At 37.4% G+C, this 27,207-nt stretch overlaps 1 protein-coding gene across 4 annotated transcripts in view; it reads left to right on the top strand.

Annotated features, from left to right (window-relative positions):
• The window catches only part of ERC1 (ELKS/RAB6-interacting/CAST family member 1), a 512,141-nt gene that overhangs the window by 265,363 nt on the left and 219,571 nt on the right, over positions 1-27,207 (top strand). The window lies entirely within an intron of this gene.

Below are 27,207 nucleotides of genomic sequence, written 5' to 3'. Positions count from 1 at the left end.
AGCAAATCCTGGTCAAACAAAGTTATTTTTACTCCTTTTCATTGAATTTCAATGTCCTCTATAGTATATGTATCTGTATCCAAATCCGTCTCTGAAATTACTGAAATCTTCTGGAAAGTTTTGGCAAATCGTTGAGCTTATTGAGATGACTATTGGTCCTAAGGTCATATAATGCCTAGGCAGTTTTTAAAAATATTTCTTTATTATAAGCATTTCCAAAGGTATACAAAAGTAGAGAGAATAATATAATGAATCCCCATACACCTATCTCCCATATTTAACAATTAACATTTTTTGCACTCACCAGTCATCAATATTTTTTATCAAAGATAAATAATAATATCTTTATTATTCTAACAGTGAAGATTAAATTCTAGTTACAATTCTATTCCTTCTTATATTTCCCACATTTATCTTCGATGTGTTTTCCACTGACTTTTAAGTGCTATTTGGTGGGAAACAAATTCTTCTTATTCAATATATCTTTCCCATAACATGCTGTTTTTCTTTTTTTAATTATTATTGAAAGTATTACATATGTCCCCTGCCCCCCATTGTCCTCTCCCAGCATGTTCCTGCCCCCCAGCCTTACCACCCTCCCATTATCTGTGTCCATTGGTTATGCTTTTATGCATACAAATTCTTTGGTTGATCTCTTACCCCCATATAACTCCTACCGCCTATCCTCCCCTGCCTTCCCTCTGAGGTTTGCGGGTCTGTTCAATGCTTCTATGTCTCTGGATCTATTTTTGTTCATCAGTTTATGTTGTTCATTATATTTTACAAATGAATGAGATCATGTGATACTTATTCTTCTCTGACTTACCAGTAAATTTTTACAAAATTGTCACTTTTAGCAAAATTTTGCTGTATATGTTTTCCTACTTGTGGTTTTCTGAGATAATAATTTTTTGTGAAGCATATATACATCTACTAGTACATAATAGATGCTTCTTCTTTTTTCTTGGTGATTTTGAAAAATTCTGGTGTCCTTCTTCTCAGAATAAGTATCTCTTTTGAAAGTCCAGTAGGACTATCTCCTTTACACTTCCAACCCTCACCCCTACCTAATTACCCTACTCTCATTTTACTGAAACCAAGTCTGTCCTGGGATCCCTTAGTTTCCTTTATCTCAGCATTTATCTGTATTTGTGTTTGTTTTTTTTGTCTTCTGTCTCAGATGAAATATTTTTTCTTCTTCTTATGGCTAGCTTCTTATCTTTATCACAGATTTTTAAGCGCTGGTCCCTCCTCTTCGGTCTTCCTCCATTAATTTTTTTCCTCACATAATCTTTGCTCACTTTCTATTAGCTTCTTCTTCTCTGCATAAATATGCAATATCTCTGACCTAATGTAAACAAACTTTTCTCAGACCAGCTAGTGCTTTAAGCTAAATTACATCTTTTTTGCTTCTTTGAAGTATCAATGAATGTTGAATACCAGAATTATAGCGTCGTAGAGGATATTGCCATCATACCTTAGTATGAATTTTCATGGCACATGATTACTGTGATGTCATGACAGTGACCTAAGAATTGAGGAAGAACATGTTGGGGTATCACCTGCTCTTATTATGCCACAGTGCAAGGTTTAGAGATTCTAACCTCTTAGCAAAGCATTGCAGTTGATCTGGTCTTGGAAGTGATGAATATTTGAAGCAGAAATTGATATGCTGGGGGAATAGGAAGTGGTTAGGATTATCATATCATCATGAGAGAAATGCTTGCAAATATCCTTCTTAGGAGCAAGTTGGTGCAAGTGATGTAAGCCACGTTTTTTGTCATTGGTAATATAATTTGAAGCTTGATATTTTGGAGGTAGAGTAGTAGACATAACTCTTGGATGATAAAGAATAAAGTCATTTTGAACACAAAAGATGCAGAGACATTGAAGCATACAACAGACTTACTTATTTCATGGGAGGGGGTGTGGGAACGAGAAAAGATTAACCAATGGACTTATATGCATGTATGCATAGCCCATGGACAGATGATAGTGTGGGGAAGTCCTGGGGATGGTGTGGGAGTAGGGTGGAGGGGGACAGTGATGGGGGGGGCATCTATAGTACTTTCACCAATAAAGATAAATTTAAAAAGGAAAGAGTAAAGTCATTTCATTTGAAGAGGTCTGGGAACCATTCCTCGAACATGGTAGAAGATAGAGTTAAGAAGAAAGTTAAATCAAGGTTTAAAGTAATTAAGAAAATGGAATAAGGATGGATATAATTTGGGGAGAAACAAAGTATCATATGTGATTTTTCTAAACAGAAAATGGTCCTGCTAAAGCAACAGTGTGTGTGTGTGTGTGTGTGTGTGTGTGTGTGTGTGTGTGTGTGTGTGTGTGTTTTGTTTGTTCTGTTTTCTCTATGTATTAATATCTTGACCTTACTTGTCAGATCTTTCCCACTCAGTTCAAATGACTATTTATAGCTAGATAGTAGTATATTTGTATAAAAATTTTCTTTCATTATTAAGACTTTGAAAAGATAAGAAATAATTTTTTTAAAACTATATTTTTATTTATTTCAGACAGGAAGAGAGAGGGAGAGAAAGATAGAAACATCAATGATGAGAGAAAATCATTGATTGGCTGCCTCCTTCATGCCCCACACTGGGATTCAGCCTTCAACCCAGGTATGTGCCCTGACCAGGAATCGAACCGGGACCTCCTGGTTCATAGGTCGATGCTCAACCACTGAGCCACGCCGGCTGGGCTGAAATAATTTTTTTTGAAGATGCTTGACTTTAAACCATGCAAAGGGAATTGTGGGTAATTTGTTTTTCACACCACAGTACTAAACTCTGTTTGGCAAGAGAAGTTCAAAACAGAGTTTAGTACTGTGGTGTGAAAAACAAATTAGCCACAATTCCCTTTGCATGGTTTAAAGTCAAACATCTTCAAAAAAATTTATTTCAGCCCAGCCGGCGTGGCTCAGTGGTTGAGCATCGACCTATGAACCAGGAGGTCCCGGTTCGATTCCTGGTCAGGGCACATACCTTAATCAACAAAGAAAAAAAAAAAGAAAAAGAAATACAATGAGGGGACAAAGACACTAGGGGGTGAGGGCATGTGCTGGAGGATGGGGGATGCCGGGGGGAGTTCAATGGGGGGGAAAAGGAGACTTTTGTACTACTATTTATAATACTTTAAACAATAAAATAAAGTAATACTGAAAAGAAAAGAAAAGAAAAGAAAAAAATTTATTTCATTCCGATGTCAATTTGTAAGGAGTTTACTCCCACCAAATAGTTCTGCCTGATAACACCTCTAATTAGTTACAGCAACTAGTAAGAGCATACTTCCCGGAATAAAGGAGCCTGAGTCTGAATTCTCACTCAGAAACTTATGAGCTCTACTAGTGGCCCAGTGCATGAAATTCGTGTGTGTGTGTGGGGGGAGGGGTATCCCTCAGCCTGGCTTGCACTCTCTCCAATCTGGGACCCCTCGGGGGATAACCAGCAGTCAGACATCCTTCTCACAATCCAGAACTGCTGGCTCCTAACTGCTCCCCTGCTGGCTTGATTGCCCCTAACCACCTATGCCTTGGCCGCGCACCCAGGAACCAGGATTCCCTCCTCCAGCCGACCACAGGCACCCGGGATCCAGGCTTCCCTCCTTCTGGTCAGCCATAGGCGCCCAGTCCGGCTACAGCCCCAGGGGATGGTGGGCAGGTGGCTTCGCCTAGGCTGCAGCAGCAAGTGCTGGCGCCCAGGACCGCAGGTTGGGCGGCTTCTCCATCTCCCGGGCCACAGCCAGCCGCAGGTGCTGGCTCCTGGACCACAGGCGGGCAGCTTCTCCGTCTACCAGGCTGTAGCCAGCCTCAGGTGCTGGCACCCGGTTTCTCAGTCTCCCCCAGGACATGGGACAGGCAGACGTGAGGCTTCTGCAGCTGGCTGCGGCCTGGGATCACAGGGCAGGTGGCTTCTTCATCTCCCGGGGCGCACCCAGCCTCAGGCACTGGCACCCGGTTTCTCCGTCTACCCCAGGGCATGGGGCCGGAGGACGTGGGGTGGGCAGCTTCTGTGGTTGGCTGCGGCCTGGGATCATGGGGCAGGCAGCTTCTTGGTCTCCCTGGCCGCAGCCAGCCTCAGGCGCTGGCACCCGACTTCTCCGACTGCCACAGGCCCAGAGCGGCTAGGGGGCGGGGCTGCCACCATCTTTGTCTGGTTAATTTGCATACTCACTCCTGATTGGCTGGTGGGCGTAGCAGAGGTACTATCAATTTGCATCTTTCTCTTTTATTAGTGTAGATGATTTTCTCAAGTTATTTAACCTCTCTATACCTCAGTCTCCTCATTTAAAAATGGTAATAATAATTGTTTCTGCTTCATTCAGTTTTCATGACAATAACAAGAAATTATTAATATGTAGAATTGAGAACAACGCCTGGCACAGGGGCCACTTAATAGTGGACATTATTAGATTGTTAACTATTTTCTGGTGATGATTTGCAGGAAAACAGAAAATTGTTTAAGCAAAATTTAAAAGGAGAAAGGCAGTATCTTTCTTTTGGCTATTGGCAATTATAACCACATTTCTCACTCTATAATCATGGCAGAACCTACCATATTTTAAATATTTTGCATTGTTTAATTATTGCTAATTTAACAAGTCAAAGGACTTGTTCATTATAACTAGAGAACTTGAAATGTAGGAGAAATATGAGGGCAATGCAATGTTCAAAACAGACCAAAACATGCATATCTGTGACTGTGAATCTAAAATAAGAAGTCTTAAGAAAAAAAGCTTTGGTCCATTTGTATAGAAAATTCTTTGGTAAAACACTAGAATAGTCTAGAGCCGTGGTCGGCAAACTATGGCTCGCGAGCCACATGCAGCTCTTTGGCCCCTTGAGTGTGGCTCTTACACAAAATACCACGGCCTGGGCAAGTCTATTTTGAAGAAGTGGCGTTAGAAGAAGTTTAAGTTTAAAAAATTTGGCTCTCAAAAGAAATTTCAGTCGTTGTACTGTTGATATTTGGCTCTGTTGACTAATGAGTTTGCCGACCACTGGTCTAGAGTAATCCTGACCTAGTTAAACCAAAAGGAACATCTTAATAGTTCTTTTCCATTCCTAGCATTATGATTATAATTCTTGAGTATCTGTTACAGATAAATGATGGCTTTGATTTTGGGGAGATGTGAAACTGTTCACATGGTAGCCTGCCAACGATTATTCAGTAGAAACATTCGAGTTGGTTAGCTAGCCCTAAAGAGAAGGAATGTTTTTATTGGCATTTCCCACATTGGTTCTTCTTTTCTTTATGGTGTGGTTTTGTTAGCCATTATTTTTTTTATTCCACTTTTATGTTAGCCCCTTTTCCTAAGAAAGAAAGGATGAATGGGAGAAGGGGGGAAATAATAAATGTCTATTCTAATAACCATAATAAATTTTAAGTATTAATTTAGGTTATGAGCTTCACTATTAAGATTTCTAGATGAGCTGACTCATTTTTTACTGCCCTGAATTTAAACTCCTACTACAGTCTCACCCCATGTTGGCATTACAAATAAAACTTAAAAGAATAATTTTTATTTGGAATACAATTTTTATCAAACTATGAATTTGACTACTCTTAGAACTGGTTTGTTAGGAGAAGTGGTAGAAGAGCTCTTTAGTTTCATTGAGGATCCAGAGCTGTTTGATAAGTAGCATCCCATTATTAAACTTGGCAGAAAAATCCAAACATCTTTGGGCTAAATTATATACTCTTGAGATGCCTTTTGGCTAAAGATATATCTAACTTACCACAAACAGAAAATAAATTTTTATATGTGCCTAAAATGAGTCCAATAATATCATCTGAATTCTGACATTTAAAAAATTGTTGCCTATTAAGAGAAGAACATAGAATATGCTTAGGACTAAGAAAGCTATAGAAAATGGTTACTGGGAAAAGTTTAGTCTATTTAGGAATGGAATAATTAGGTGATCAATCTATTATACCCTGAATAATTAAAACAGTTTATTTTAAATTATTTTATTTCATGATATTCTGCAGTATTTCATTTTAAAATTTATTGTAGAGTTGCTGGCATTTAAAAAAACACCTATTTGCAGATTTATAACAGTCTTCCAAATTAAACACAAAATTGAAAATAGTTATGCAAATTATAGCCTAGTAACAATATAAGAACATCTGTACTTTTTGTAAAGCCACATTTATTTATACTAACATCAAATGCTTTTAGAGTCATTAGACAAATGATATAGGACTTTTAGTAGAGTTGGAAGAATTTTTCACAGTAACCTAAAATACTAAGGTTTAAATATTTTATAGGAAATCACATAAATTAATATAAAAATTCCCTACACTTGAATTGAAAAAAAGAAAACAAAGTATTATGTATAGTATAGCTATAAACAAATAACACTAGTGGGACTAGTCATGATTAAAATTACAAAGCAAAATTTGTATGATCTATAATAAACTATCTCTTGGGACTTTGGGATTTGCTCCTTAAGCTGGTTAACTCTTTAGTTCTGCCTCCTCTTTTTCTCCCCTGATATCCAACTTTTTTATGCTATCTACCTTACAGAATGTGTGATCTCGATTGTTCTTAACATCTTTCCTCATCAGAACTAATAGTTTTAGTTGGAGCTCTGAGTTGTTACAGGACAGTGGTGTAAATGTGTTTATTAAATGTAGTAATTATTAGAGTTACTTACCTCTTCCTAGTTCTAAATTTTGACCATGATGCTCAGCTTCTCACAAGATTAGGCATGTGTATTATAAATATTTTTCTCAAATATTTTTATTCCTTATGACCTAAATTGGAATCAATGACCTATCACTCTAAATATTCCTTGCCTTTCTCCTCCCTTAAAACCTAAGTCTAGCCCGGCTGGCATGTCTCAGTCGTTGAGCATCAACCTATGAACCAGGAGGTCACAGTTCAATTCCCGGTCAGGGCATATGCCTGGTTGTGGGCTTGATTCCCAGTGTGGGGTGTGCAGGAAGCAACTGATCAATGATTCTTTTTTTTTTAATTTTATTGTTTAAGGTATTAAAAATAGTAGTACATATGTCTCTTTTTATCCCCCCCACTGACCTCCTCCCGACCTCCCCTACCCCCCGGCACTTGCCCTCGTCCCCCTTCCCCCAGTGTCTTGTGTCTGTTGGTTCTGTTTATATGCATGCATACAAGTTTTTTGGTTGATCACTTACCGCTCGCCCCCCAAACCCTCCCCTACTTTCCCGCTGTAGTTTGACAGTCTGTTCAATGCTTCTTTGCCTCTGTCTATTTTTGTTCAACAGTTTGTAATGTTCTTTATTATCCATAAATGAGTGAGATCATGTGGTATTTATCTTTCACTGACTGGCTTATTTCACTTAGCATAATGCTCTTCAGATCCATCCATGCTGTTGCAAATGGTAAGAATTCCTTCCTTTTTACAGCAGCATAGTATTCCATTGTATAGATGTACCACAGTTTTCTAATCCATTCATCTGCTGATGGGCATTTAGGCTGTCTCTCTCTCTCCCTCTCCCTTCCTTTCTGAAATCAATAAAAGAAAAACAACAACAACAACAAAACCCTAAGTCCATTCCACCTTTTAGCCATTTAAGGTCAGATGTAACTTCCAAACAGAAGAAACGACATTCTTATTTTTAAAAAAATATATTAATTTCAGAGAGAGAAAAGGAGTGGGAGAGAGAGAGAGAAACAACAATGATAAGAAAAATTGCAATACCCATTGTAAGAAAATCTGTTAACTAATATACCACCAATCTGAGAGGTATTGGGATTTGGGATTTTAAACATTTTTTTCCGTTCAGGATCTTCGTTTTCAGTGTTACTTAGAGAATACCATATAGGTAGTTACTCATTCTGTAAATGCATAAAACTTTCCTCAAGCTTTGTATGTAGAAGATTGTAATTCATCCATTTAATCATAACCTTTTCCTATCAGAAGATCCTGAATACAATATTATTGTAGCAAAGGATATGTTTACATTTTGAGCCAGTTTGCTTACCCATAAAACAGGGATAGTACTTGAGCCCACCTTATGAGGTTGTTGTGAGGATAAAATGAGATGAAGTAATGAAAACATTTTGAAATTGGTGAGGCTGAATATTTGCAAAACATAATACAGATGAAAATCCAATTCACACTTAATTTGTGAGGTCTGTAGTTGATCTTCTCAGGTCCCTTGATTCTGTAGTTGGAAATGTTCTAAGTAAATAAAAAACATAATGTATATAAAAATAGAATACTAGGAAGAAGAAGCCATGAATTTTTGGCTGAGGACTAGGGTGCACATTCACTGGATGGGACTCCCCAAGCCTTTGCAGAGATTGGCTAATATGGGGATGAAAGTGGAATTTTTATGTTAGAGGTAGAGCAATACTGGGGAATTTGTACTTGCAACCTAGTCAGAGTAGTTAAGTTTTTGCTAAAACTTCAGACATCTTGCCATGATAACAGAAAAGCTAGGGTTGAGGAATAGGGAGCATGACCTGTAATAATGCCTACAATAGACCTAGCCTCACAAAACTTAAAGACCCAAGAAAGTCTCTAGGGGATATAGAATTTTGAGGATGAGTCCCACCAAGATAGAGAGGTTAGGAAAGCTCAAGATATAGCTTTCAACAGATTACCCTAACAAAGGATAAATCCAAAGCTTATACATGTTCAAGATCAACTATTAACTGAATTACCTTCTAGACTAAATTTCATTGCTCATCAGAATAAAATAGCAGAATACAGAGTCTTTACAATGTATCATCTACAATATGCTATGTTGGATTTTTTAAAATTGCCAGACATGCAAAGAAATAGTAACATGACCTAGTGAACAAAAACATGCAGTAGAAATTAATTCAGAGAAGCCCTGGATTTAACAGATAAAGACTTTAAAGTCACTCTTGTGAATGTGCTTAAAAGACTTAAAGGAAAATGTCATATTGACAATAGGAGAGGTAGGAAACCTCCAAAAGAGAAAAAAAAATTTTAATGGAAATTTGAAAATTGAAATTGAAAATTCACTGGGTGTCTCAATGATAGATTAAAGCTCTCAAAAGAGTCTATAAATTTTTAAATAGCTTAATGGAAATTAATCTGAGTAACAGAGAGAAAAGGTATTTTTATAAAATGAACAGAGCCTCAGTGACATGTTGGACAGTATCAAATGGGCTAACATATATTTAACTGAAACTCCAAAAAGATAAAAGAGCGAGAAAGGGGCAGAAATTAATTTTTGAGAAAGTAATGTGTGAAATAGTTCTCTAATTTGACTTACAATACATTGATTTAAAAAGGTATATGGGAAATCTCTGTGCCACCTTCTCAAATTTACTTGAAACCTAAAACTGCCCTTAAAAAATAAAGTCTTGAGCATCATGGTTAAGTGAGGAAGACCTCTTGGTTATAACTATCCTTGAAGTTACAAGAAGCTAGACAACTATAATTCAACAAAGGACTCCCTGCTCAGTACACAAGTATGTCTGAGAGATCTACACTCTGAGACATCTGAAGCTGGGCATATCAGGATGAGCAGTGGAAGCAGGTTGCGGGGAAGGACGGAGGGAGCCTCAGAGGGAGCCCAGAGCTCGCTACAGCTCTAGCAGACACAGTAGCAGGGGAGATTTTGGGTTGTAGTGCACACGCTTGACATCTCAGAGGGCCAGAGGGGCAGAACAACATTCTGGCCTGGGTGGCCTGTGCACACTGTGGGTAACCCCAGTGACAGGAGTGGAGATACAGATGTATGGAAGATGAGATCTAGCAGGTGCCATTACCAGGAAAAGAGCAAAGCTACAGAGGAGCGAATCTGACTCCTACCTGCCCTTGCCCATTGCAGTGGGACCTGGTAGAGGCAGCTAAACATTGCTGGCAGCCTTTGGGTACATGAGGATACACCAGCATCTCAAAGGCCCAGAGCTCCAGCACCAGTCACTTGCACCAAGGGGTGGTGCTCTGAGACTGAGGCAATCCAGTTACAGAGGGAATGTCCGCCTCTTTTGGAAAATAGCAGGCATTCTCCACGGTGAAGGGAACCCAGTCCCACCAAGATCCTGGAGGGCCCAGTAAAGTTTGTAAGACAAAACAAAAATTTATACTATTGCACCATCTACTGGAAAACAAAGGAAAGACCTCTAATTATCAACCTGCTGAATTGTTATAAATAAAACTGTACATAAAAAAAAAGGAGAGTTCAGCACCTTAAATAGCCCGGGCTGAGAAACAATCTGTCAAGTACTGTGAATAATCAAGCTAACAGGGAACTTGAAAGAAAATGAAGTCTCCAGAAACCAAACTCAAAGATATGACAAATTTAGATGTAAATGATAAAAGAGTTCAAGATTGTAGTTTTGAAAAAACTCAGTAAGATGCAAGACAGAAAGGCAGGTCAGTGAGCTCAGGAATAAAATTAACGAATAAAAGGAGTACTTAATCAAATATATTGAAATTATAAAAAAGAACCAAACAGAAATTATGGTGCTGAAGAACTCAGTAAATGAAATGAAGAATGAATTAGAGCCCAGCTGGTGTGGCGCCGTAGGTGAACATCAATCTATGAACCAGGGGGTCATGGTTTGATTCCTGTTCAGGGTACATGCCCAGGTTGTGGGCTCAATCCCCATTGTGGGGTGTGCAGGAGGCAGCCGATCAATGATTCTTTCTCAGCATTGATATTTCTATCTCCCTTCTTCTCTGAAATCAATAAAAATATATTAAAAGAAAAAAAGAATGACTTAGAGAACTTCAGAAATAGGTAAATCAAATGGAAGAGAGAAGTAGTGAACTTGAAGTTAGAAATCTAAACTCAGGTGGAAAAAGAGAAATGGGAGTTAAAAATAATGAAAGAACTCTATAAGAAACTATCTAACTTCCTTAGAAAAAGCAATATAAGAATAATGGGTATACCAAAGGAGAAGAGACTGTTCAAACAAATAATTAATGACAACTTCCCAGTCCTGTGGAAAGAGCTGAATTCTCAAATTCAAGAAGGCAACAGAACACCTACTTATCTCAATGTAAAAAGACCTTCATCAAGATATATCATATTAAAATGTCAAAAGTTAATGACAAAGAATTCTCAAAGTAGGCTAGAAAAAAAATGACTGTAACCAATAAGGGAGACTCCATTAGATTATCATCGGATCTTTCAAGCTAGGAGAGAGTGGAATCAGATATTCAAAATATTCAGAGAAACCACCAGCCAAAAATAATATGTTCAGAAAATTTATCCTTTTAGTTATGAAGGAGAAATAAAGGATTTTTCAGACAAACAAAAGCTGAGGGAATTTACCATCACAAGACCTAAACTACAAGAAATGTTTAAAGGGCCTCTTCTACCTGAAACAAAAAGATAAAAGGTTATGAAACTGGTAGTAAGATGATAGAGGGAAACAGGAACCTGCAATTCCATTTCAGAAAAGGGCATTAAATTAAAAGCTTAAGAGGAAAGCATTAAAAAAAGACTATGGTTTCTACAATTTGGAAGGTAATTCATAGCAGAAAGGGCTAAATTGTGATAACCATAACACAAAAAGGGGAAGAGTAAAGTACTGAACGTTCATGAGTAAATGAAGATAAGATGCAATCAGAAGAAAAAGGACTATGCATACTATGTGAAACTTTTTTAAACATAAACCTAATGGTAACCATAAAACAAAAATCTTAACCTGAAATACATAAAGAGGAAGCAGCAGAAGAAATCATAGAAAACCACCAAAGTAAAATAGCATTCAGAAACATGAGAAAAGAAACAGTGGAGATACAGAACAACCAGAAAACAAAAAATAAAATGGCTGTATCATGTCCTCATACACTGAGTGGCCAGATTATTAGGTTATTATGATCTCTGAATGCATAATAATCTGGCCACTCAGTGTGTGTGTGTGTGTGTGTGTATGTGTGTGTGTGTTACAGAGGCCCGGTGCATGAATTCGTGCATGGGTGGGGTCTGGCCAGCCGGTTGGCCGGCCTGCCTGCTGGTCGAACTCCTGGTCGAGGGGACAATTTGCATATTAGCCTTTTATTATATAGGATTATATAGGATATACACTGAGTGGCCAGATTATTATGCGTTCAGAGATCATAATAATCTGGCCACTCAGTGTATATCAATATTTACCCTAAATGTAAATTGACTGAATTCAAAAATCGAAAGACACAGAATAGCGGGATGGATTAAAAAACAATACCCAACTATATATGTTGACTTTAGAAGACCCATCTCAGCTATAAAGACAAGCATAGACTCAAAATGAAGGGGTGGAAGATGACACCTCAAGAAAATGGCATACAAAGCAAAGCATACAAAGATAAGGTGTAGCCAAACTTATAGAGACAAAATATATATCATGATAAAAAATTTACAGGGGACAAAAATGAGCATTTTATAAGAATTAAGGGGACAATTCACCAAGGAGACAACACATCAATATTTATGCACCCAATCTTCAAGCACCAAAATATATAAAGTAATTACTAACAGAGCTAAAGGGAGAAAAGGACAGAAATGCAGTCATAGTAGGGGACCTGCATACCCCACTGATAGCAATGGATAGGTCATCCAACAAGAAAGTCATTAGTGAAATGTAGCTACAAGAAGAATGGTGGGAAAACTACCAATATGTGGAGATCCATGCTACTGCGTAACTAACAGTTGGGTCAAAGAAGAAATAAGGGATCAAAAGATACATTAAAAAAAAAAAAAAGAAAACAACAATACAACATACCAAAATTGTGGGGATGCTGAGAAAAGTGGTACTAAGAGGAAGGTATGTGACATGATAGGCCTACCTCAGGAAACAAGAAAAAGCTCAAACAATCTAGCATTATACCTTAAAGAAATAGCAAAGGGAGAACAAACAAAGCCCACAGCAAGGAAGGTTATAATAAAAATTAGAGCAGAAGTAAATGTAATAGAGATAAAAAAGACAAAAGAAAAAAATTAATGAAACAAAGAATGGTTTTGAAAAAATAAAATTGGCAAAACCCCAGTTAGACTCAAATGGAAAAAGAATAAAAAAGAGAAAACACTCAAATAGATAAAAACAGAAGTGAAAGCAGAGACGTTACAATGGACACCACAGAAATACAAACAATTATACAAGAATACTGTGGAATACTTTTTTCACTAGTGAATTCTACCAAATATTCAAGAAGATTTAATACCTATTCTTGCAAATTCTTTCTAAAAAGTGAACAAGAACAAATACTTCATAACTCATTTTATTAGGCCAACATTACCCTGATACCAAAACCAGGTAAGGAGAATTCAAAAAAAGAAAATGTCAGGCCAATACCTCTGATGTACATCTATACTAATAAAAGTGTAATATGCTAATTAGACCAGACATCTTCTGGACATCCTTCTGGACAAAGCCACAGTGGCAGGGGCTGAGGCAGAGGTAGTCAGGGGCAATCAGGTTGCAGGGGAGAGCAGTTAGGGGGCGATCAGGCTGGCAGCGGGGAGCAGTTAGGGGGTGATCAGGCCGGTGAGATAGGGCAATTAGGGGCAATCAGGCCAGCAGGCAGAGGTGGTTAGGGGTGATAAGGCAGTCAGGTGAGCGGTTAGGAGCCAGCGGTCCCAGATTGCGAGAGGGATGTTTGGCTGCCAGTTTAAACCAGGAGTTGGACATCCCCCGACGGTTCCTGGATTGGAGAGGGTGCAGGCCAGGCTGAGGGACCCCCGTCCCCGTGCACAAATTTCATGCACCGGGCGTCTAGTCCTATATAATAAAAGGCTAATATGCAAATTGACCAAATGGTGGAATGACTGGTTGCTATGATGTGCACTGACCACCGGGGTGCAGACACTCAATGCAGGAGCTGCCTCCTGATGGTCAGTGCACTCCCACAGGGGGAGCACCGCTCAGCCAGAAGCTGGGCTCACAGCTGGCGAGCGCAGCAGTGGTGGCGGGAGCTTCTCTCACCTCTGCGGCAGCGCTAAGGATGTCCAACTGACAGCTTAGGCCCCAAGGGCTCCTGGACTGCAAGAGGGTGCAGGCTGGGCTGAGGGGACCCCCCCACCCCACCACCACCCGAGTGCATGAGTTTTGTGCACCGGACCTCTAGTAGATACAAACATTTTAAACAAAGTACTTGCAAATACACAATACATTAAAAAGATATCCCGGGTTCGATTCCGGTCAAGGGCATGTACCTTGGTTGCGGGCACATCCCCAGTGGGGGGTGTGCAGGAGGCAGCTGATCGATGTTTCTCTCTCATCGATGTTTCTGACTTTCTATCCCTCTCCCTTCCTCTCTGTAAAATATCAATAAAATATATTTAAAAAAAAAAAAAGATAAAGCACCATGATCCAGTGAGCCTCATTCCAGTGTGCAAGAAGAGTCCAACATATGCAAATCAAATAGTGTAATACACCACATTAATAACATAAAGAGATAAAAATCATGGGATCATATCAATAAATGCAGAAAAAGCATTTAACAACACAATGTCCACCTGTGATTAAAATACTCAATAACATGGGTATAGAAGGAAAATACTCAACATAATAAAGGCCATCTATGGCAGACCCTCAGGAAATACTATACTCAGTGATGAAAAACTGAAGGCTTTTCCTCTAATTTCAGGAAAAGACAAGGATACTTATTCCCACAACTCTTATTCAACATAGTGTTGGAAGTCCTAGCCAGAGCAATCAGTAAAGAGAAAGAAAAGGCATCCAAATTGGGAATGAAGGAGTAAAAACATCACTATTTGCAAATGACATAATTCTATATATAAAAATTCTAAAGATTCTACTAAAAGAATATTAGAAACAATAAACAAATATAATAAAGTTGCAGTATACAGAGAGCATACAAAAATGTGTTGCATTTCTATATACTTACAATGAAGTATCAGAAAATTTGGAACAATAGGTGAAGGTTTTTTTGTTACCTTGGTTCATAATATCAGAAGTGTACATTCCAATTTAAACCAAAATTAATTTTAGTATGTTAGTGTTTTTTTCTCCTTTCCTTTTCTAATTTTTGTTGGCCTTTACTTTTATTTCCTGACACCTTCAAAATCCACAACAAGGATTTTGATTGCTACTCTTTAGACAGAGTTTCTCTTGCAGAATTTATGCCATTAATTATGGAATGAGGTAAATTATAACTCTCTTGAACCAAAATTTCATGTGGAAAGGTCGCAAGGGGCAGTGATGAAAGATGTGCTTTGCCCCTCTTCATCTCTATTTCTGAAATGTTATTTTGTTCTCTTAAATATCTGCAAGGTGAGAAGTTAATTCTGCTTATAAACTTTTATTTTTACTAAAACCTTATAGAATAGTTTATTTTTCCAGTATGCTTTTAAGAAAAATAAAAGTTTCTGTTCCAAGCCTGCTTATGATATCCAGCTTTTGTGGCTTTGGCTCAGAGTTCCTTTCTACCTCATGATAAACATCTTTCTATCTCATTATATCTAAAACTCTGTAAGCTCTAGGAGCAGACTTACAGAGGAAACTCACTGTACTATTTAAATGAGCCATGACAGTCCTGGGAGTGGAATTAACTGCTGGGAAGTAGACCAGGTGATATTAAAGGGGCTTGTTCTATGGAGTAATTGCTCAGCCCATTAATATTAAAGTAGAAATTGGAAGAATGAACCTCTTTGGCTACTAATATCCTTAAGAGATAAGAGTCATTTTATGCTTATGTATTTTCATCTCCCCATGTAAAATTGTGCTGGAGGACATTTCATTTCTAGGTCTGGTTTTTTATTTTTCATTTTTGCAGCCTTAATGTCAGTAAACCCTTCAGTACTAAAATTCTAAGACACTAGGGGATGAATTAAATTTTTGTATTATTCAGTAGATTCTTTAAAAAAATGTTTTTATTGATTTCAGAGAGGAAGGGAGAGGGAGAGAGAGATTGAAACATCAGAGAATCATTGATCGGCTGCTTCCTGCAGGGCGCCGACTGGGGATCCAGCCCGCAACCCTGAGCAGCTCTAGAGACCATTTATAACATGCCAGTGCTCATTAGTATCTTTTATAACTAAGGTAAGAACTATTTTAGCATATGTCAGCTTTTTTGGATTAAAAATAAAGATAAATTAGAATTTTTTTCCTGAAGAAAGTTAATGAGGACACAATTTGGCGCCAATAAATAAGGACTAGTCAACTTAGTAAGTGTTGCATAAAGTAAATTGTGGAATGAGTCTGTTGAGTCATCATATATTTTCTTTTTCCTTCTCAACTCCTCTTACCCTCCCCCACATTTGTGGTTTTCAATAGAATGCCTTGTTACATCTGCAGTTCCTAAAATAATGTTAGGTAGGGTGTTCGTTGTTCTTTAGTACTTGGGACTGAGATATTTTTAAAAAATATTTTTTATTGATTTTAGAGAAAGGAAGGGAGAGGGAATGACTAGAGAGATAGAAACATCGATCAGCTGCCTCCTACTGGGATTCAAACCATGACCTCTTGGTTCATGGGCCCATACTCAACCACTGAACCACACTGGCCTGGCAGGGACTAAGATAATTTATGCATTTAAGTTTGCTTGTTGTTTTATTAATCTTAGAGAGAGAGAGAGAGAAAGAGAAACATCGATGTGAGAGAGAAATATTGATTGGTTGCCTCCGGCACTTGCCCAAAGTGGGAATCAAACCCATAACCTGGGTATGTGCCCTGAACAGGAATTGAACCCACCAGCTTTTGGTAGATGGGGCGATGCTCCAATCATCTGAGCCACATTGGCCACGGCTACACATTGAGTTTTGAATGAAGTAATTTCTTTCTTTACAGCTAACTCTGGGGTGTCATTAGTGTAAAGGAATTTCTTTGCTATAGCAGCTCCTTCTCATTCTGCCACTGTTTAGCTTTGGATCCTTCCCTATTGCATCTTGCTAATAATTACATCTTTGTTTTCACTTTTAAAGCATAAGAAGGTGACAGAACTGTGAGTGGGGTTTTTGTTTTTCGTTTTACACTATACCAAGGCATCCATGTAGTTACCAGATACAATTTAGGTAAGTTGATGATTTCTTTATGCTGCCTGAAATTTTCTATTTAAAATTGAGTATCTTTTATTTGCTCTTTAGGTCAGAGGAATCATATTCTCTGTGGTATTCCTCCTCCATCTCAGCTTCTTAAAGAAGTACTATAAAAAGAGCTTTTAACTTAGAAAGCACTGAATATTTTATTGACTAGAACTGAACTGAACTGTAGGCTAATAAAAAGTACCAAATGAAAATATTTCTTTCTATTATAAATGTAATGGAGTGTGAACAGTAGTAGCTTTAATTCATTGTAAATCCCATCTTCATACTGACAACATGATTCAAAATACCAGGAGATAAATCCCAATGGTCACATTTGAGTGAGTGAATGCTCTTAGTGCATATATAAGACCTTATTTCATTATTTTAAAAATAGCAGTATTTGCTCACTAAGTAGGACAATTTCCTAGGCTCTGACAGGGTTAGAGGTAGGATGAAAGGTGAGCCACTACTCATTGGTATTATTTTTGCACTTTGGATTATTTTTTAGTGATAAGTTTTTGCATGAGTAGTTATGATTACTTCATAGGCAATTTTTCCTTTGATCCCAGAGTGTTCTGGCAGAGTAGAAGCAGGTAAAGACCCGAATTAAAGAAAAAAGAGCTCATATTCAGTTATATTAAAATGAGGATTTTAAAATGAAAACCAAAAGCCATTTATGCACAAAATGAAAAAGTACTTGAAATTTCCTCACACTTAAATGCTAGAGTTTATCTTATAATTATTTTAAAAAGACCATTTAGTCCTGGCCAGTGTGGCTCAGTGGTTGGGTGTCATCCCACGCACCAAAAGGTTGCTGGTTCAATTCCTGGTCAGGGCACATGCCTGGGTTGCAGGCTCCATCTCTTGAGGCAGAAGAAGATCAGTGTTCCACTCTCACATCAATATTTCTCTCTCTCCCTCTTCCTTCCTCTCTCTCTCTCAAAATTATTATATATATGTATGTGTATATATATATATATATACACATATATATATATATATATATGCACACACACGTGTGTGTGTGTGTGTGTGGTGTGTGTGTGTGTGTGTGTGTGTGTGTGTGTTTAAGTCCATTTATTTATAGTAGGGCAGAGGTTTCCAAACTTTTCTGGTTCCAGAGCAATCAGTAAATTTTTTATGACCTCTAGGCTAAAAGAAATACATAATAACATGTATTCAGTCCTTTTATCTAATACCATAGTGATGAGAGGACACATTAAGCAAATAATAATTTAATTATATATAATTAATATCTAAGTAACAAAATGTATAGTACTAAATGAACATTTATAATAGGGAGTCTGGCTAATCTGAAGTGATCTTTGCTGTGAAGTAGCATTTAAGACCTGAGGAATGAGAGTGATGTCAGTAATATGGTGGCATAGGGATTTCTAGCACTTTTGCCCCTGCCAGAAACATCAATTTAAACAACTTTCCCTGCATAAGAATACCTTCAGAGGACTCATGAACTATTACAGCACTTGCATGAAGCATGGAAATAAAACACATTGAGGAGGGTAGGAAAGATAGATTAACACGACTCCCATCACCTGTCCACGAAGCCCAGGCAGCCTGGTGCAGAATGAGTCACCCTCCCAATGGGAATAGAATAAAGTATGCAGTCAGTTTCACCATGTATCCCAGAGTTGGTCCACCCCAGCACCAGGCCAACTCCTGTAGCCTTCGATGCTCCTTGTGGGATCCTGCAAACTCAGGCAGCACCTGTGACCCAATGCTCCTGATGGACTCCAGTGAATGCAGGCTTCTGGCACATCTCTGTCCTGGCTTCCACAGCCCTGGGTAGCTCCTTTGGCCCCATACCTCCTGATAGCCCCCGTGAATCCTGTTTCCAGATGGACACCCACGAACCCAGACTTCCATCTGGGTTGATCACCAGTTTAACTACCATTGACTGATCTCCAGTGTAGGGCTCATCTGCAGAAGCTAGTCTGTAAAGACTGGAAGAGGTGCCCATTTTCTCAAATGCACAGATACCAATGTAAAGCTAAAAGGATCATGAATAATCAAGGAAACATGAATACCCCAAAGGAAACTAATAAAACTCCAAGGCCCTACCATAAAGAAATGAAGATCTGTGAATTGTCTGAGAAGTATTTCAGAATAATCAATACTAAAGAAATTCAGTGAACCACAAGAATACACAGACAACTAAATGAAATTAGGAAAATAATGCATGGACAAATGAAAAATTCAGCAAAGAAGTAAAAACAATTTAAAAAAACCCCACAAACCCTAGAGTTGATGAATATATTGTCTGAAGAATGTAGTAGAGAACTTCAACAGTAGACTTCTCCAAGTGGAAGAAAGAATTACTTAACTATAACACAGATCATTTGAAATTCAGTCAGGGGAGAAAAATGGAAAATGCATGAAAAGAAGTAAAGAAATAATACATGAATTATGGTATACTATTGAAAGAAACAATCTCCATTATTGGACTCCAAGAAAGAGCAGAGTGGGAGAAAGGAGCAGAAAGCTTATTAAGTACACTAGAGGCCCAATGCATGAAATTTGTGCAAGGGACTTGGCCCTTGCCGCTGCAGTGGCTTGCCTCGGCCCTTGCAGCCCTGGTTTCATCCAGAAGGTCATCCAGTTGTTTGGTCTAATTAGCATATTACGCTTTTATTATTATATAAAATGGCTGAGAACTTACCAATCTGATGAGGTATTTGGACATTTACATTCATGAACCTAATAGGTCACCACAAAATTTCAACCCAAAATGACCATCTCAAAGACACTTTATAATAAAACTGTTTAAAATTAAAGACACAAAGAGAGAATTTTTAAAACAATAAAAGAAAAATATTTCTTATGTATAAGATAACCTTCATAAATCTGTAAGTGAATTTCCCAGTAAAAACTTTGCAGGCCAAGAGAAAGTGCAATGGTATATTTATGCTGCTGAAAGAGAAAAAAAAATGGCAACCAAGAATATTTTATGCAGCATGGTTGTCTTTTAGGAATGAAGGAGGAATAAAGACTTGCCCCAACAAACAAAAGCTGAGGGAGTTCATCACTACTAGACTTTCCTCACATGAAATAGTGAAAGGAGTTCTTCAGGCTGAAACAAAAGAATGCTAATTAATAACATTGAAAATGTATGAAAATATAAAGCATGCAGTTAAATATAAATGGTGGTGTATTAATCAGGTAACTACATTAAAAGTCTAAAGGATAAATCTATTAAAAATAACTATAACTACAGTAATAAAAAGAGAAGTTATGAGATAAAATATTTAAATATTGATAAGGGAGCAAATGGATAGAATTCTGGTATGTAATCAAAGTTAAATTATCAGCTTAAAATAGACTATTATATCTATTTGATATTTTATGTAAGCTTCATGAGAGTAAAGCAAAAACCTACAGTAGATGCACAAAAGATAACAAGAAGGGAATCAAAGCATACCACTATGAAAAAGCAGTTCACAAAGACAGACAATAAAAAGGAAGGAAGAAAGAAACTGGGGCACTACAAAACAACCAGAAAATAGTTAATAAGATGACATTAGTAAATCTTTACCCATCAGTAATTATTTTAAATACAAATGGATTAAACTCTACAATCTACAAGGCATAGAGTGGCTTTAGGGATTAAAAAACAAGACCAACTGTATGCTGCCTTTAAAAGACACTAGCTTTAAATGCACACATAGACTCAAAGTGAAAGAATAGAAAAAGATATTCCAGGAAAGTAAAAAACAAAAGAGAATAGTTATAGCTATACTTGTATGAGAGAAAACAAACTTTAAGTAAAAAACGGTAATAGACCAAGAAGGTCATTATATATATATCAAGAGGTAATATGCTAATTGGTCCTAATGGTGTCCCAGTCATGATCAGTCAACAGGCTGCACGCACACAGGAGCTGGTGGGTGGGGACAGGTCCAGGGACTTCCGCCCCCAGTGGAGGCGCATACAGGCCTGCCCAGCGCTAATGTCACACTGCCTTGGAGGTGGAGGCCGCTCCTGATGGAGGCAAGTGCAGGCAGGAGCTGGTGGGTGGGGACACAGACGGGGGCCTGGCCGAGCCACCTCAGCATGCCTGGAGCAGGCCCAGAGTGGACACAGACGGGGGCATGCCCGAGCCGCTGTGGCGCAGCTTGAGCAGGCTCGGAGCAGACACAGACATTTTTTCATGGTTAAGGGACTGGAGTCCCTGTTCATGAAAACACCTTGGCAGCTGCAGCGGCCGGCAGTGGCAGCAGCAGCAGGGTGATGGGGGTGGTGCCTTCCCCTGATCAGCTCGGTCGCCTCCCGCAGAGGGAGGCCAGACTGCATCTTAGGCCCGCTCCCCTGGACATCCCCTGAGGGCTCCTGGACTGTGAGAGGGGGCAGGCTGGGCTGAGGGGACCCACCCCCCCAGTGCACGAATTTCGGGGCCCCTAGTATAATGATAAAGGGGTCACTTTATCAGGAGGACATAACATTAGTATGTATTTGTGTACCCAACATAGGAGCGCCTAAATTTATAATGCTGTTGTCTGAAGGGAGAAATAGCAATACAATAATAGTAGGGGACTTCAGTCCCCATTTTCAACAATGGAAGAATCATCCACACAGAGAATCAATAAGGAATATTGGACTGAAAAAAACACATTAGATCAGATGGACCTTATAGATATTTGCAGAACATTTATCCAACAGCAACTGAATATACATTCTCATGTGCAAATGGAACATTCTCTAGGATAAAATTCTCTAGGATAAATCATATGTTAGACCACAAAGTGGGTGCTAATAATAAGACTGAAATCATATGAAGCATCTTTTCCAACCATAATGGTAAGGAACTAGATATCAACAACAGGAGGAAAACTGGAAAATTCACAAATTTGTGGAAATTAAACAACAAACTACTGAGCAACCAACAGATCAAAATAGAAATCAAAAGGGAAATAAAAAAATATCTTGAAACAAACAAAAATGGAAACAGAATGTGCCAAAACTTGTGGGATGCAGCAAAAGCAGTTCTAAGAGGAAGTTTATAGTAATAAATGTCTATATTATCACATTAAGCGCCCTGTCAGTTACCGGTGACTGACACTATACTTTCTGTCGGGAACACAAAACAGGCTGGGCGCTTAACATGTTAAAAAACAAAGCTCACAAATAAACCACCTAACTACACCATAAAAAAAAACTAGGAAAAGAGGGAACAAACTAAGCCCAAATTTTACAAAGATCAGAGCAGAAATAAATATAAGAAACCATAAAAATTATAGAAAGATTAATAAAACTAAATGCTGGATTTTTGAAAAGATAAAATTGAAAAGCCTTAGACTAAGAAAAAAAGAGATTAATCTCAATATTAGACATGAAAGAGGAGATATAACTGACACTATAGAAATACACAGGATCATAAGAGACTTTTGTGAACAAGTATATGCCAACAACTTGGATAACTAGAATAGATCAACTCTTAGAAACATACAACCTACAAAGACTGAATCATGAAGAAATAGGAAATTTGAACAGATCAATAATGAATAAGGGGATTGACTCAGTAACCAAAAACCTCCCAGCAAAGAAAAGGCGAGGACCAGGTGGTTTTACTGGTGAATTTTACCAATAATTTAAAGAAGAATGAACACCAATCCTTCTGAACACTACCAAAAATATTGAAAAGGCGGGAACAATTGCAAACTTATTTTAAAAGGCCAGCATTCCCTGATACCAAAGCCAGATAAGGAAACTACAAGAAAAGTAAATTATAGTCCAGTATCCCTGATGAACATAGATACAATAGTAGCCAACCTAATTCAACAATACTTAGAAAGGACCATACCTCATGCTCAAGTGGATACATTTATCCCCAGGGTATAAAGATGATTCAACATAAGCAAAACAAAAATGTCATACACCACATTAGCAAAATGGATGATAAAAACGATATCATCTTAATAGATGCAGAAGAGGCATTTGATAATCTTTCATGATAAAAATTCTCAGCATATTGGGTATAGAAAGATTTACCTTAACATAATAAAGGTCACATATGTCAAACCTATGACTGACATTATACTAAACAGTGAAAGGTTGGAAGCTTTCCAACTAGGATCAGGAACAAGACAAGTGTGCTCACTTGCTGCATGACTCCTAGTTGTAGTACAGGAAAGCCTAACCAGAATAATTAGGCAAGAGAAAAAAAAATGCATCCAAATCAGAAAAGAAGTAAAATTGTCTTTATTTACAGTTGGCATGATCCCATACACAGAAAACCCTGAAGGGTTCACCAAAAACCTGTTAGAACTAAAAAAACAAATTCAGTAAAATTTCAGGATACAAAATCAGCATAGAAGAGTCTTTTGTTTGTCTGTACACTAACAGCATACTCTCTGAAAAAGAAATAAAGAAAACTCCCATTTACAGTAGCATCAGTAATAATGAAATACCTTGGAATGAATCTAAGGAGATGAAAAAAATCTGTATACTGAAAATTATATCATTGATGAAAGAAATTGAAAACACAAATAAAGGGAAAGGTACCTATGTTCATGGATTGGAATAATTAACATTGTTAAAATATCCATATTACCAGTTATCTGTAGATTCAATGTAATCATTGTCAAGACTCCAGTGGTATTATTCATAGAAATAGAAAAAAAACAATCCTAAAATTTATATGAACTGCAAATGTCCCCAAATAGACAAAGCAATCCTGAGAAAGAAAACAAAGTAGGATGCATCATAATTCCTGGCTCCACACTCTATTACAAACTATAGTGAACAAAACATTATGGTACTGGTATAAGAACACACAGATCAATGGAATAGAATTGAGAGCCAAGAAATAACCCCCTGCATATATAGCGTCAACTAATATTTGACACAAGAGCCAGGAAGAATCAATGGGAAAGAGAGTCTCTGTAATAAAAGAAAACTGGATATTCACATGTAAAAGAATGAAATTGGGCATCTTTTCTATAGCACTCACAAAAATTAACTTGAAATGGATTAATGGCTTAAATGTAAGTCCTGAAAATATAAAACGACTTCCAGAAAACAGGGAAAAAATACCTCGATGTTGCTTTTGGCAACGATTTTTTTTAAGTATGACAGCAAAAATACAAGCAACAAAAGCAATGATGAAGAAGTGGGACTACATCAAACTAAACTGCTTCTGCACAGCTAAAGAAACAATCAACATAATGAATAAAGGCAGTCTACAAAATGGGAGAAAATATTGCAAGTCATCTACCTGATAAAGGATTAATAGCCAAAACACACAAGGAACTCCTATAACTCAGTAAAAACAACAACAAAGAATCCAATTTACATGAAAATGTAAAGATGATAAAAATCACTGACCATCAGGGAAATAGAAATCAAACTATAATGAGGTATGACCTCATGCTTGTTAAAATAGCTTTTATCAAAAAGACTAAAGACAACAAGTCTTGGTAAGTCTGTGGAGTAAAGGGAACCCTTGTGTACTTTGGTAGGAACTGCTGTTTGACCCAGTGATCCCACTTCTAAGATTATATCCTAAGAATCCCAAAACACCAATCAGAAAGAATGTATGCGCCCGTATGTTCGTAGAGGCACTATTTACAATACCTAAGATCTGGAAACAGCCCGAGTGCCCATCAGTGGATGAGGGGATAAAAGAGCTATAGTACATTTACACAATGGAATACTATGCAGCTGTAATAAAGAAGGATCTCTTACCCTTTGAGACAGCATGGAGTGACATGGCAAGTATTATGCTAAGTGAAATAAGCCAGTCAGAGAAAGACAAGTATCACATGATCTCACTCATATATGGAATCTAATGAACAAAATAAACTAATGAACAAAATAGGTCCAGAGACTTAATAGCATGGAACAGACTGTGGAATCTCAGAGGGAAGGTGGGGAAGGGTGGGCGGGTGGGTAGGAAGAGATCAACCAAAGAACTTGTATGCATATATGCATTACCCATGGACACAGAGAATAGGGTGAAGGCCAGTAGGGTGGGGGGAGATGGGGTTTGTTGGGAGAGGCAGGCTAGAAGAAGGTCAATGGAGGGGGGCAAAGGGGACATACGTAATACTTTTAACAATAAAGATTTAAATATTTTTTTAAAAAATCAAATATATTTTTGAAAGGATTAAAATTTCCCATTTCTGTTTTAGTATTTTTTCAAAAATATCAATCTTTTCAAAAAATTTTGTTTCTTTTTTTTTTGCGATGGTGCTCATGGACTGGAGGGTGTGTTGAGCCTACTTGGCTGACATGCTAAACTTACTGCCTATCAGTGTTTCAGTAGTACTTCCTACACACCTGTTCTATTAGAAAGATACCAAAATTTAATTTCAGGATATGATTAATTCACTGTAGAACCTTAAGGAAGTTATTTAACCTTCCTGGGCCTCTATTTCTTCATATGTGATATGAAAATATTATCTCTAATGGAAAAGTAGGCCAAGAGCATAAACAAGTAGTTCACAAAAATGTAAATGCACATGGCCAATAAAACTGTAACAAAAATTAAGCCTCCCTTATGACAAAGGAAAGTTAAATTTAAATTAAAAAGATACCCTTCTCCAACATCTAGCATAGTAGCAGCGATATGATAATACCCCATTACAGCAAGGTCGTAGTCTAGAGTAATAAACCTTTCAATAGGGGAATTGAGCATATTATCAAAAGCTTTGGAAAATTTACAGGCCTTTTCACTCTGCAATTCTAATTCCAGGAACTTTTCTTAACCAAATTTTAGACAAGTGCACAATGATTGACCTGGTAAATTGATAAAAAGTATTTTAAACTCCAGCCAGTTTTGTTTTCATGTAGTAATTAAATTACATGGAGCTTTCTAGGAAATATATAATTTATTGTCAAACATTTTTCCTTCAAAGAAAATATATCATTAACTTTGTTGAGGGTTTTTCCCGCCACATTGTATTAGGAGGATAATTAGATGCAGATATGTGTCTTTTTAATAAAAAATAAAATAACTTTTGTGAGTTTCTTTGTTCATTTGTTTATTTTTGCTTTAATTTGTCCATTTTGGTATTGTCTATTTTACCTATAGTGAAACCTCAATAAAATCTTTTCAAATGAAACTTGTGTAATGGTCTAGTTTCATAAAAGCCTTTTGCTTTTGTCTTTTATTTCTTCATTGGATTTCAGTCAATAGACAACATATATTCAGAAGCTTTTCTATAAGACTTTAAAATACGAAGCTGTGCCCCTTCCCAAATTTATCCTCTGACTTTTTCCTTTCCTAGTGCTGTTCTACATTCTGGACTTTGCATATTGAGAGAAAGATAAGAGATCGATGGTATAATGGAATGTACAGAAAGAGAGGAAAGTGAATCACGGCTCCTACCTCTCAGCACTTTATAAAACTGATAACAATTACATTATCTCTCAAAGCACAAATCCATAGTTTGAAATGGTAAACATCTTTTTTAACCTAATAGGCACTTCTGGATAACTGAGCACTGTTATTAAATACAGAAGAAGCCCTTTTGACCAACTGACACTTAACCCTTATCTTGCTTGCCAGAGTAATTGAAGCTTTATTTTCACTCTACTAAAGATGCTGATTAATAATAACATGCTAGAATAGCGATTAGACTACTCTCAAATATGCCCTGCATATCCCACTTAATCTGTTGAGTTGTACGATTACTAAAAGTTAGTTGTGTTTGTTCCTACACTTGTTCATTCCAGTTATTCTTGATATTGTTACTGTGTATTTTTATTATTGTATGAAACAAATACTTGTAAGAAAAAATATTTCTATGAAACTAAAGCTGGGTGTTTGGGAGGAGGATACAAGTAAGTCATTTAAAATCATTGATTTAGGTAAAAATGAGGTAACTATAAATATTGGGAGAATCTTTTAATCTAAAAGTGTTTTAAACTGAAGTTGCTTTCAAATATCTTTTAAGTACTAGCCCTACTTTAACAAAGCTGGAAATGGACAGGATACAAAAAAGACAATCCAGAATCTAAGTCTTTGGCTCACATAATAAGCTTTGAACTTTGCCTACATCAGACATTAGTGAAGCAGTGCATTTATATAGATACTTTTTCTATTCTTTTTTTTGTTTTGTTGTTTGTTTTTTATTTCAAAGAGAGGAAGGGAGAGGGAGAGAGGTAGAAACATCAATGATGAGAGAAAATCATTAATTGGCTGCCTCCTGGATGCCCCCTATTAGAGATCCAGCCTACAACCCGGGCATGTGCCCTGACTGGGAATCGGACAGTGACCTCCTGGTTCATAGGTCCA

The sequence above is a fragment of the Plecotus auritus genome (assembly GCF_963455305.1).
Source record: "Plecotus auritus genome assembly, chromosome: 3".
Lineage (NCBI taxonomy): Eukaryota > Metazoa > Chordata > Mammalia > Chiroptera > Vespertilionidae > Plecotus > Plecotus auritus.
This window is presented reverse-complemented; position numbering and strand designations above follow the sequence as displayed.